Source organism: Gossypium hirsutum, chromosome A01 (genome assembly GCF_007990345.1).
Source record: "Gossypium hirsutum isolate 1008001.06 chromosome A01, Gossypium_hirsutum_v2.1, whole genome shotgun sequence".
In the NCBI taxonomy this organism is placed as follows: Eukaryota; Viridiplantae; Streptophyta; class Magnoliopsida; order Malvales; family Malvaceae; genus Gossypium; species Gossypium hirsutum.
Window position 1 is genome coordinate 36,980,285 of NC_053424.1, and position 13,293 is coordinate 36,993,577.

A 13,293-nucleotide genomic window follows, 5' to 3' on the forward strand; every position below is an offset into this window, starting at 1 on the left:
CAAACCTTCAATATTAATGGCATATAGGCTAATCCATGTAGGGACCAAACAAATCAAGGATCAAATAATTTATATTATAAGCTCATGGTTTCATTGTCAGTTCGTTGATGTGATGTGAATCATGATAAGTTTTATAATTTATGAATGTCCGGTCTTGAAAACTAACTATTATCACGACAAAGGCAAGTGCACCTTATCTAACAGTAGTATAGCTTATGGCAAGACCGGGATGTCGAACCCAAAGGAACTAAAAGTACTAGTATTAACTTTCTTTTTATTATCTAGCCTAAAAATAAAGGGGTTTGTTTTATCTAAACTAATTACTAAACTAAGAATGCACAGAAAGTGAATTAGGGTAATAACTTTTGTGAAAACTGAATTATTTGGACAATTCCTAAGGGAAAAATCCACCTAGACTTCAGTTGTTATTGACTCAGAATTAGACAATTTATTCACTTGACTTGATCCGTAGAAATCCCTAAGTTATATTATTATCTCTCTTGAGACTAACAACATCTAACCCTAGCTTGATTAATTAAAATCTCTTTCTAATTAAAACCCCTAATATTGCATTAACTCGATCTATGGATTCCCTTATTAGGTTTCACCATAATCCGGCAAAATTATGTCACCCTATCTCTAGGCGTGCAATCAACTCCGCTTAATTATGTTAGATCTACTCTTAGACAGGGACTTTTGCTCCTCTGAATAAACACATCAATACTTGAATCAATATCCTGGGATATTAAAGTAAGAATTAAGAACTCATAATTAAGAACAAGTCAAATATTTATCATATAACTCAGATAATAATAACAAGATCTGTCTTAGGTTTCATTCCCCTTAGGTATTTAGAGGGTTTAGTTCATATTTATGAAAGAAAAAACTCAAAAGAATAATGATAACAAATAAAGAAAACCCAAGAACTCTTAAGGGGAATTGAAGGGAGATCTTCAGTCTTGAAGGTGAATCTGGCTTCTGAGATGGATCAATCGTCTTTCTTCGAGTAATTCCTTTCCTTCTACTCAGTATGTATCTTTTTGGTACTTCCTGGGGTGTTTATATAGGCTTTAGAATGCTTCTAAACCCTGAAGAGTGGCCTTTTCCGAATAGGACTAGACTTGGGCTTAACAAGGACACGCCTGTGTGACACGCCAGTGTGCGATTTCTTCAAACTGTGCTGGAGTCTGTTAAACGAACAAGGGCGTGTGAACTACCCGTGTGAGGAAGTCCAGGCCGTGTTGATTTCCCATGTTGACCCATTTTCTCCGTTTTTGGCCCGTTTCTCGCTCTTTTTACTCTCCTATGCTCTCCTAATTATAAAACATGAAATTAAAGGATTAGGAGCATCGAATTCACCAATTCTAAGGATAATTCATCCAAAATTATGCTAAGAATGGGATAAAAATATGTATAAATTACGGTTTAATAAATACCCCCACACTTAAGCGTTTGCTTGTCCTCAAGCAAAATCCTCAACTCACAATCAAAATAAATTCTTCTCAACTTATAATTCTCATCAATAGTATCTCAAAATAATCCATAAGTAATCATAAATTGAAAATTCAACTCGAAGAACATCAAAGTTTCACACATTCCAAGTTGAGCATTTTATCACGAAAACCTAGGTGTCTCCCCTCATTTAAAATCACTTTTGATTCAAAATGTCATAGAGTTTCACATCCTCACTGAAAGATTCACTCAAATCACTCGAGGTGTTTAAGTATAAGAAATTTAGCACCCAACAGTCAATATGAAAAGTTATTACCATAGGCTTGCGCGGAAATCAAATCTCCACCATTATATATTGAGATGATACATCAATCAAAAGGTCTTTAGAGGGTTGTAACGTGGCTTTGGTTAGGGGGTGTGGTTACAAGCTGAAAAAGAAGGTTAGAATCGAGATTGAATTAAAAAATTACCTAACTAGAAAAATACTACAACTTGATAAATTACATTTCTAATTAGAAAATCCTAGAATTGAACTTTTCTTCATGGGATAAGGAATTTAAATACTTAAGCTCAAAAACAAAGAATTACTACTAATATGTATGTTTTTTTTTAAGAACAAGTCAAATAACATAGAACTTTGCTAATTATTACAACGAAAAATAAAACATAGCTAAGCAATTAATTCAAATCAAATCTCGACAAAAATAAGGATCAAATTAGGGGATTTAAACAATAATGAGTTATGGGTTAATATTGAGGGTAAATCAATGAATGGCTTGATAGGCTCAAAGGGGTTCACTAAGGGTTAATTATGAGGGTAGACTTTTATGGAGTAAGTGGGTTAAACCTAAGTGCCTTTATCATCTCGTCATATCAAATCAATGGTGTGGTCTTGACATGCATAATCAAGCAAGTTCTAGAATAACGATTCGATATTAACACACTCAAAGCAACAATAAAAGTGAGCATGAAAGAAATAATATATGCTCTAAAAGCTCAATATCTCACAAAAATTATGGCCTTTTGATGTTTAACCTGTGAATTTCAACTTAAGATAATATCTAAACTTGGGGAAACAACCTAAAAATTTTTAATTCTCAAGAATCAACTTTTCATACTTGATTCCTTAATTCCTTTAAAGTCTAACAATCAATGCATAAATGCCTATGTTTTAATTCAAAAGACATATCAATAAAAATCATAAATTAATCAAAATTCATTCTAATAATGATATAAGAAGATTATTTGAGAATAAGACAAAATTCTGGAATTTTTCTGATAATGATATAAATACCCTCACACACTTAAGATGTATATTGTCCTCAATGTACAAAGTTAGCTTTACTGAAAAATATAGATATAAGATCATAAGGTAGGGAGAGAAGTGAAACTTCCTGAATGATGAACGGAATCCTTGACTTGTAGTCATGGAAAGTAATCGGCAAAGGCAATGATGAGATTGGAGGAGGATACTCCAGTGGTGGTAGAGGTTGGGTTCCACAACCATAGTGTCCAGCGAAGAGGTTATCGTGGTGGTCGGGCAGGACATGGCAGTCGTGGAGAACCTTTTCCAGTGGAGTTTCAAGTTCCTAAGTAATAGTGAGCTTTGGAGCTCTTTATAACAGCGATAGCATCAATAACTCTTTAGAAAATATAAAAAAGCATGATTACTCATAAAGAAATGGCCGAAAGTATAAATTGTTCAATATCAACTATAAAACCTAAGGATGAAATAAAATTAAAATAAAAGAAAAATAAAAATAAAATAAAAAGTAGTTTTGAAAAGATAAAAATAAAAATAAAAACATAAAAATAATAAATAAAAGTCTTTAAACATCTTTATCGCTAGATGGTTCACGAGGTGGGGGCGGCGATGAGATGTGAAGGTGTTGACAAATCTGATGTAGAGTGGCATCAATGTGATCGAAGCGCTGAAAACATTGCTGCTCGAATCGAGTTAGGTGCTCAGAGATGTCAGAGAGTGAAGCCGCCGCATGAACTAGACGATGAATAGGAGGTGGCTAAGTGGCTGGATCCTTGTGAGGTGGAGGGACATCATCAGTAGTATCCTCTGGGTCCTCCTGCTCAGCTGACTGGACTAGGCAGTACTGGGGAGGGTCAAATCCACATTTTCGCTCAATCATGCTCATATGCAACATACTCGTGATGCCCTGTGGGGACATCTGACTGATGAGAGTGAGGGAGGATGCTTGTGTCACCGTGTTGAGGAGAATAAAGTACTGTGCTAGGTGAGTCACATAAGGGCCGATTGATATGAATCTCTTCCTATGCCGCTCCGTCTGATGGCGAATGGCGAGGGCAATGAAATAAGCAAGGTCGAAGACATGTCCATTTGCCATGCTCCATAAGAAATAGGGGTCGTGAGTGTTGACGACACTGATGCTCTTTCGCCGTCCTGTTAGGGTGTGGGCTAGGATGGCATGTAGGTATCGCAGGGATAGGGTGAGAGTCGATGCCTTGGAGCAACTCGGGTCATAGGTGGCTGAAGCAGGGATGAGGGAGACAAGTGGATGTGGCGATGGAGGGTGTCAAAATCATTGTCGTCCATGAACTCCTCCGTATAGAGCCCCAAAGCGACACCGAACTCAGGTACACTCAGCTGGCAGACTAAACCACCGAGACGGAACTGGACAGTTCCAAGATCATCGAACTGTGTCATGACGACTTGAAGGTGGAAGGTCGAGCAGAGTTCGAGTGTGAGCTTGAGGTATGTCGGTTCGATGATCTCAAAAAAGAGGTCCTATGGGTCAGTCGTCAGAAGGGCTCGTATCGCGTCAGCCAGCTGGATTTGTTCAAGTGCTGCCCAATCAATGCAGTGGCCCAAACTTAGGGGTTGGACCCGTAGTATATGAAAAAGTTCTTCCTATGGTCCCGAGGAGAACTCGAGGAACATATGCTTAATTTTAGTGGTAGGACCCAACGATGATGCTGCTCCTTTCCTCTTCTTCGAGGTGGGGACGATGGTTTTGTTGCCACGTAGATTTGACATGGTATCTGCAATGGCAAGATGAAGTTATAGAAATACCCCCAAGAATAGCATGGAAAGGAATGTAAGAATGTTAAAATTAAAGAAGAATACTTCATGGACATCATAGGCAAAAGTGAAGATGTACCAAAAAGTAACTAAATCCTAATGGAAAGATATATCAAGTCATGAGTAACAATAAGAACATGAGAATGGTGCTAAATGGAATACTTAGTGAATGAATGCATGTGGGATTGATAATATGGGTAAGCATGAAATCCATGGAATCAAGAGAAAAATGGATGAATGTAGCATAATGTATCGACTAAAATGGAAAATTTCTAACAAAGAGCATAAGCATTAATATCATTAGAACCATGAATATTAAGCAAAATAGTCAAATAACACAATAAAAAATCATAAAATTAGTAAAAGAATTGAAGAGAATAGAGAGAAAAGAGTGAACAAACGCAATAGCTTGGTAGAGGGAGGAGCTTGGGTCGTCGATGGCGGTGCTGTGGTTGGCGCACGGGCGTGGCAGGGAGCGTGTGTGAAAGGATTCCGGTGGCTAGGGTTTGATATTTGGGGAAGGGGATGATGAATAGTGGGGGGTTTATATAGATTTTGGGGCACATGGCCTTGAGACACGCCCGTGTGTCCTAATTTTAGCTTGTATGTATCATGATATTCAAATTTAGGCGCGTCTAAAATTCGGCCTACGCCTGTGTTCTTTGGGCATGTTGATGCACACGGCCGTGTCGCACGGCCGCGTTACGCTTCATTTGCTTCTCCCACGCCCATGTATGTATGTCCACGCCTGTGTTATTTTGTCAGTCTTGACCACGGTTAGTGAGCACGGGCGTGTCACACGCCCGTGTTGTTTTCTCAGTTTCAACCATGGCCTCTAGACACTGGCGTGTCCAATGCCTGTGTTGTTTTGAAAAATTCACCCACAGCCATGTCGCACGGCCGTGGCAACTTATTGACACCTGTGTTGGGGAAAAAATTTTCCCTATTTTCACACGGCCGTATTGCATGGTTGTGTTGCCTTCCGTGGTATGGGCACAGCCTAAGGCACGCTCGTGTGCCTGACCGTGTGGTTCTGGAAACCTATGTTCAGTGACTCAGTTAGTGAATTAAATGTTAAAAACTAAAATTTAAATAAGTTAACACCGTTAGTGCTCGGGTTGCCTCCTGAGAAAGGGCTTATTTATAGTCTAAGCTCGACTTACCTCTCTGTTGCGTGGTTATGGTGGTGTGAGGAGTTTACACTCCTCATCCCTGCTATCAATTTTATTAAAATATGGTTTTAGATGAGTACTATTTACCTTGAATGTACTGAATTTCGGATGAATTACCTCAACTGTGCCGTATGGGAAAATGCTAAGTACCGTAAGAGGGATTTCTCCATTAGGTTCAGAGGTGGCAATCTGAGGGTCTGCTGCATCTAATAGTACTTTGTCTCTAACCTTAAGTTGATTTGGTGAAATATTGAGCTCTTCATGGTGTAGCTTTGGTTTATGATGTTATCTCAATTTCTGTGTCCGCCATTCATCTAGTTCCTTGACCTGTAGCCTTCGTTCTTCATATATGGGTCCTTTGTCGTTACTCGAACATGGCTCAGGTGTGTTCTTTGAACGTGTTTCCTACAAGGAAGGTTTCACCAAATGATCAGTATTAGTAGTACGGTTTATACAATCACCCTCGATATTTGATGCGTTACTTGAATTACGAGCTTGAAGAGTGATCGTTTCCTCACCCACACGAAGTGTGAGTTCACCTGTATCAACATCAATTATAGTTCTAGCAGTTGCTAGAAAGGGCCTTCCTAAAATTAAAGGTACGCCACTATCCTTTTCTATGTCTAGAACAACAAAATCAACTGGGAATATGAATTTGTCTAATTTAACGAGTACATCTTAAATAATACCCCTAGGAAATCTGATTGTTTTGTCTGCTAACTGAATGCTCATCCTAGTTTGTTTGGGTTTCCCAAGACCTAGTTGTTTAAACATTTTATAAGGCATGACATTGATACCAGCCCCTAAATCAGCCAAAGCATTATTAACATCTAAACTACCAATTAAACAAGGAATCGTAAAACTCCCTAGATCTTTTAATTTGTTGGCCAACTTATTCTGTAGTATGGCTAAGCAAACTGCATTTAACTCCACATGCGATGCCTCATCCAACTTCCGCTTATTTGTTAAAAGCTCCTTTAAGAATTTGACTGTGTTTGGCATCTGTGAAAGAGCTTCAATAAACGGTAAGTTAATATGTAATTTTTTAATAATTTAAGGAATTTATCGAATTGTTCGTCTGTGTGGTCTTTCCTTATCGCATTGGGGTATGGCACGCGAGGTTTGTACTCTTTACTTACTGGTGTTTGTTCACTATGGTCTACCTCACCTTTGCTTTTACTAACCACAATTCCTTGCCTTGGTTCTGGTTTAGATTCGACTAACCCTTCCTTAGCTTGAATGGTAATTGCATTGAGCTGTTCCGTTGGGTTAGATTCAGTGTTACTTAGCAGGCTACCTTGTGGTCGTTCAAAAATCAATTTCGCGAGTTGGCCTATCTGGGTTTCGAGCCCTTGGATCGACGCTTGTTGATTCTTAAATGCTATTTTAGTATTTTGAAAGTGAGTTTCCGACACCGAGATAAACTTTGTTATCATCTCCTTAAGGTTTGGCTTCTTTTCTATTTGGTAAGGTGGTTGTTGAGAACCCGGAGGGTGTTGTGGCCTTTGATTTCCTTGACCGCCCCACGAGAAATTGGGATGGTTCCTCCAACCTACATTATAAGTATACTATATGGGTTATTTTGAGGTCTAGAGTTATTGTTACCCATATATTAGACTTGTTCCTCCTCCATGCTAGCGTTGAAGGGTTGATATTCTGTGTATGCTCCTCCTCCATCCAAATCGCACCGTATCACTAGATGTGTCTGAGTAGAACCACAGAATCCGTCAATCTTTTTATTTAAGAGTTCTACCTAGTTAGATAGCATAGTAGCCGCATCGAGGTTAAAAACACCGGCTGTTTTTGTCGGCTTTATTTACATGACTTGCCACTGATAGTTATTCAGTGACATCTCTTCAATAAATTCGTAAGCCACTTCTGGTGTTTTGTTATTGATAGTCCCACCAGTAGCTGTGCTGATAAGTTGCCTTGTTGAGGGGTTCATGCCGTTGTAAAACGTTTGAACTTGCAACCATAAAGGTAACCCATGGTGAGGGCACCATCTCAATAGATCCTTGTATCTCTCCCATGCATCATAGAGTGTCTCTACATCCATCTGCATAAAAGAAGAGATATCATTCCTCAACTTAGTCATTTTAGCCGGTGAAAAATATTTAAGTAAAATTTTTTCGGTCATTTGTTCCCAAGTAGTGATTGACTCTCGTGGTAAAGAGTTCAACCACTGTTTAGCTTTGTTCCTCAATGAAAATGGAGACAACTGAAGGCGAATGGCATTATCAGAAACGCCATTGATTTTAAAAGTGTCGCAAAACTCTAAGAAATTTGCCAAATGGGCGTTTGGGTCCTCGTTTTGCAAACCATCAAACTGAACAAACTGTTGGATCATTTGAATTGTGTTAGGTTTCAGTTCAAAATTATTTGCAGCAACAGCGAGCCTAACTATACTTGACTCAGTTCCTGTTAAAGTAGGTTTAGCATAATCATACATAGTGCATGGAGCAGGATTCTGATTTACTGGATCAGCAGCAATTGCAGGAGGTAGCGGGTTTTCCTGATTTTCAGCCATCTCCTTGGCTGTGGTGTGAATATTGTCCTTTTTCCCTTCCTCTATGTATCTTAAGCTTCGCCTTATTTCTCTTCAGTTTCTGCGAGCTGTGTGTTCAATCTCACTATCAAAAAGTAATGGTCTTGACAAGTTTCTTCTAGTCATAAACTATAAAAACTTGCCAGAAGGAAAAATAAAATTCAGTAACAAAAATCAAAATAAATTTAAATTATAATAAAATAAAATGGCTGAAGTAATAAAAATCGAGTGTTCCTAATATCTTAGTTCCCCTGCAATGGTGCCAAAAACTTGATGTGATGTGAATCATGATAAGTTTTATATTTTATGAATGTCTGTGCTTGAAAACTAACTACTATCACGATAAACGTAAGCGCACCTTATCGAACAGTAGTATAGCTTATGGCAAGACTAGGATGTCGAACCCAAAGGAACTAAAAGTACTAGTATTAACTTTCTTTTTATTATCTAGCCTAAAAATAAAGGGGTTTGTTTTATTTAAACTAGTTACTAAACTAAGAATGCACAGAAAGTGAATTAGGGAAATAGCTTTTGGGAAAACTGAATGATTTAGACAATACCTAAGGGAAAAATCCACCTAGAGTTCACTTGTTATTGACTCTAAATCAGATGATTTATTCGCTTGACTTGATCCATAAAATCCCTAAGTTAGATTATTATCTCTCTCGAGACTAACAACATCTAACCCTAGGTTGATTAATTGAAATCTCTTTCTAATTAAAAACCCTAGTGTTGCATTAACTCGATCTATGGATTCCCTTATTAGGTTTCACCCTAATCCGGCAAAATTATGTCACCCTATCTCTAGGCGTGCAATCAACTCCGCTTAATTATGTTAGATCTATTCTTAAATAGGTACTTTTGCTCCTTTGAATAAGCACATCAATACTTGAATCAATATCTTGGGATATTAAAGCAAGAATTAAGAACTCATAATTAAGAACAAGTCAAATATTTATCCTATAATTCAAATAATAATAACAAGATCCGTCTTAGGTTTCATTCCCCTTAGGTATTTAGGGGTTTTAGTTCATATTTATGAAAGAAAACATTTCAAAAAATAATGATAACAAAACATAAAGAAGACCCAAGAACTCTTGAAGGGAATTGAAGGGAGATCTTCAGTCTTGAAGGTGAATCCGGCTTCTGAGATGGATCAATCAACTTTCTTCGAGTAATTCCTTGCCTCCTACTCCGTGTGTGTCTTTTTGGTACTTCCTGGGGTGTTTATATAGGCTTTGACTAGACTTGGGCTTGACAGGGACATGCCCATGTGACACGCCCGTGTGCGATTGCTTCAAACCGTGCTCAAGTCTGTTGAATGGGCAAGGGTGTGTGAACTACCATGTGAGGCAGTCCAGGCTGTGTTGATTTCCCATGTTGACCTATTTTCTCCGTTTTGGCCCGTTTCTCGCTCTTTTTACTCTTCTATGCTCTCCTAAGTATAAAACATGAAATTAAAGGATTAGGAGCATCGAATTCACCAATTCTATGGATAATTCATCCAAATTATGCTGAGCATGGGATAAAAACATGTAAAAATTATGGTTTATCAATCGTCAAGAAAATTGAATTAGGCTCAAAATAGGTACTAGAGAATTCATGCATCGGGTTAGTTTTTTGGCTCGAACCAAACAATGACTTAGATTGTTCCAAGGTATTTCAATACATGGATTAAATTATCCAAGTTTATCAATTCTCACAACCTATAATTCAATTAAACAAGCATGGTATTTATAAATCTATTTATCATGTGGTATACTTAACACCTTTAATCTATTCGTAGTTGATCATCGCCAAATGTGCGAACATTTGACTAAAAAATACTACACAAAACCTATAAGAAATTAAAGCAACAGTATCCACAAGTATACGGGTCAAATTTTAATATAGTATTTGTGTTAAAATGGAACACGGAGAAATATTCCAAGGATCGTTCCCGAGGGAGGATGGATTAAATCTATAGGAAATCTTTTTATCAAAATAGTAGTAATCTATAGGAAATCCAACGGAACATAGTATTAAGTTTAAATAGTAGTAATTAAATTCTATATTACAATATATCATTAATGAGATTAATATCGAGAACTAAATACAAAAATAAATAACAAATAAAACACAAATGACTAAACAAATTAAATAAATCAAGAAGATTAACTTGTTTCAAGGGTTGTAATTGAATTTGGATTAGAGCTTTAGGGTGGATTAACTATTAACTAATCAATTATAACCTCTCAGCCTCTAACTGGTTAAGTAATTATCTCCCAACCTCTCTTTCTCAACCAGGATAAATTATGATTTTCTTGGAAAAACTTATCTTCCGACCTTGTTTAACCTATGATTACTTCCTAGGGTTGTCACGCCTAAGGTTTAAGAAGCGCGTAATTTATACCAACTAATACTACTAGGAAACCCTTAATCCTCTATTAATCACATCTTTATCCACTCGTTAATATCCCTAAGGGATTTGGCCACTCATGGTATTCATAATCTCAAACTTAATTGAATTAAACATATAGAAAAACACAAATAAATTGAAAGAGAAGAGATTAGAATAATCCTATTTTGATACTAATTGAAACGTGAAATAATGAATCTTTTAATTGGAATAATGAATCTTGTCACTTGCAAAAGATAATAAACTGAATAACTTCAATATTATAAAAGAACTCTTGGATCGAAACCGGTTCCAAGAGGAAAGAAAAAAGCATTTATGAGAAACAAAGGAAGACTTAATCTAAATCCTACTCCTAAACTACGAGGGTTCTTGGATGCGTCGAAAGTAATTTAGTTACTTCAAACCCCTAAGTTTTTATTTATAGGAGTGTTGGCAACTTGAATTAGGTCTGCAACACATTCTAGGTCTTCGTATAAGCTTGATTTTGCAGATAAAAATAGCCCCAAAATAGTCAAGCACCACGTTGATGCTATGTCGCGTTATAGGCCTTGCATGGCATGAGACGATAGTGATTTGTAGGGTTTTTTGGTTAATGACATGCTTTCACGACTCGGGAAGCTTGTGTTTCACTTGTCCCTTACTCCTGCGTCCGTTAGGCCTATAGTTCATCATTGTACACTCTCAATTACATAAATTAGAACTACTTAAGGCCCTTGTCGGCCTACTAGGTCACAAATACTCACAAATGTGTTTAAAACACTTATTTTACTAATATGTAAAACTAAATACTACATACTGAATATGTAATAATTAATAATAAAAGTACTAGAAAACAAGCTCCTTAGGTGTGGAAATAGACCGAAATTACTAGTACATTTGACGTCAAGTCAACAATGTAATAAAATGAACTAATTAGTCTAAAATTAGATAACCTAGAATCCATTATTATCAAACTAAATTCACATTTTATTCAAACAATCCTATTCACATGCTTCTAACCAATCAATTGTATTTCTACAAGCTCGAACACAAACAAAACACACAAAATAAAAAATTTAACTACTAAAAATCTTACAAAACTAAGTAAATGTAATATAAAATTTTAAAATAGTTTATGTCATCCTCACGCTTTATTCAGCACATTGTCCCCAATCTACACCAAAAACAATAAGGAGACGAGGTTACCCATTTAGGCGTGAAAGTGTTGCTAGAGTTGTTCGGTTATCTCGACTTTCCGTTTCAACTCTAGAATGTTGTGCCATCTAAAGTGAGAGTTCTTACACAGAAGGAAAATATTTTTTTTGGTATAAATAATTAAATAAAAAACACAAACCGAAAAAATTAAATACTATGTACTTCCCCCACACTTTAGAAGAAACATTGTCCCAATATTAATGCAACACCCATTACCCGTATCCAATGCCAGAATAGGGTACGAGGCATTACAAGACTTATACACAAGCAATCATACAAAATCAAGACGTAAATTTCCATCTAAATTTAAAAATTTTTGAAATCGAGCATAAAGTCCCTAAGATGAGCCTACGAGACCCAAAACATACATTGAAAGTGGTTAGGGACTAAATCGTGTACTTTAGAAATTTTCACAACACTTAGAAATTTTTTCATGTTTTAAGAGTCACATGCCCGGCTTGGGACACGCCCGTGTGGGCAGGTCGTGTGGTCACACACGCTCGTGTCCCTTACATGTGTAACTCCCTGTTTGTCACCCAAGAAAAAATTGAAGGCACACAGCCAAGTCACACGCCTGTGTGCTAGGCTGTGTGGTCATTTTAAAAATTATGATTTTTCATAAAATAGGTGCAGACGTCAAATGCACAGGGCACACGCCCGTGCTTGAGGCTGTGTCATCCACATGGCTGAGACACATGCCCGTCTTTCTGCCCGTGTGCTTAATTCTGAGCATTCTGCTTTGCAACAATTAAGGTGCAGGGGACATACGGCCAGAACACATGCCCATGGGGCAAGCCGTGCGAAGAGTTTCACCATTTTCACATTTCAGTTCAATAATATTTCTTTTACAGTTCACCACGGCATCATGCAATGTCAACCAATCCATACCCAAAATAACATCGAATTCATCAAGTGGAAACAACATTAAATCAGCCAGAAAATAGTGACCTCGAATCATCAAGGGACAATTCTTGCAAACTCTATCGACTAATACATGTTTTCCTAAAGTGTTTGACACTCTAATCACAAATTTAGTAAACTCAACAGGCAAGCTCTTACTAGCTACCAATTTCACACAAACATAAGAATGAGTTGATCCAGAGTCAATCAATGCAACTACATTAGTATAATAGAGAGAAAAAGTAACAGTGATAACATCAGGAGATGTTGCTTTTTCACGAGCACGAATGGCGTAGGCTCTAGCATGTTCTCGAGCTTCGCATCTCATAGTAGTATCTTTTGTCACACCTGTACTACTAGCTCCATTTTTGGTATTCCTCGGTGGCCTACCCCTATTAGTAGTATTACTCAGCCTTGCACTCTGAAATTTTTCTTTCTTAGCCATTTCAGGACAATCTTAGATAAAATGCTCTTGGGAGTCACACTTGAAACAAGCCCAGTCATTCATCCTACACTCGCCGGGATGTCTCCTTCCACAATGCTGACATTCGGGTCTGTTAGGCCTTACATTACCCAT

At 37.3% G+C, this 13,293-nt stretch overlaps 1 non-coding gene across 1 annotated transcript; it reads left to right on the forward strand.

The window, feature by feature from the left end:
• The first annotated feature begins 7,661 nt into the window (after positions 1-7,661).
• On the forward strand, positions 7,662-7,768 carry LOC121207999 (small nucleolar RNA R71). Its single transcript, XR_005903049.1, has one exon. It is a non-coding gene; the product is annotated as a small nucleolar RNA R71 (small nucleolar RNA).
• Positions 7,769-13,293: the final 5,525 nt, after the last annotated feature.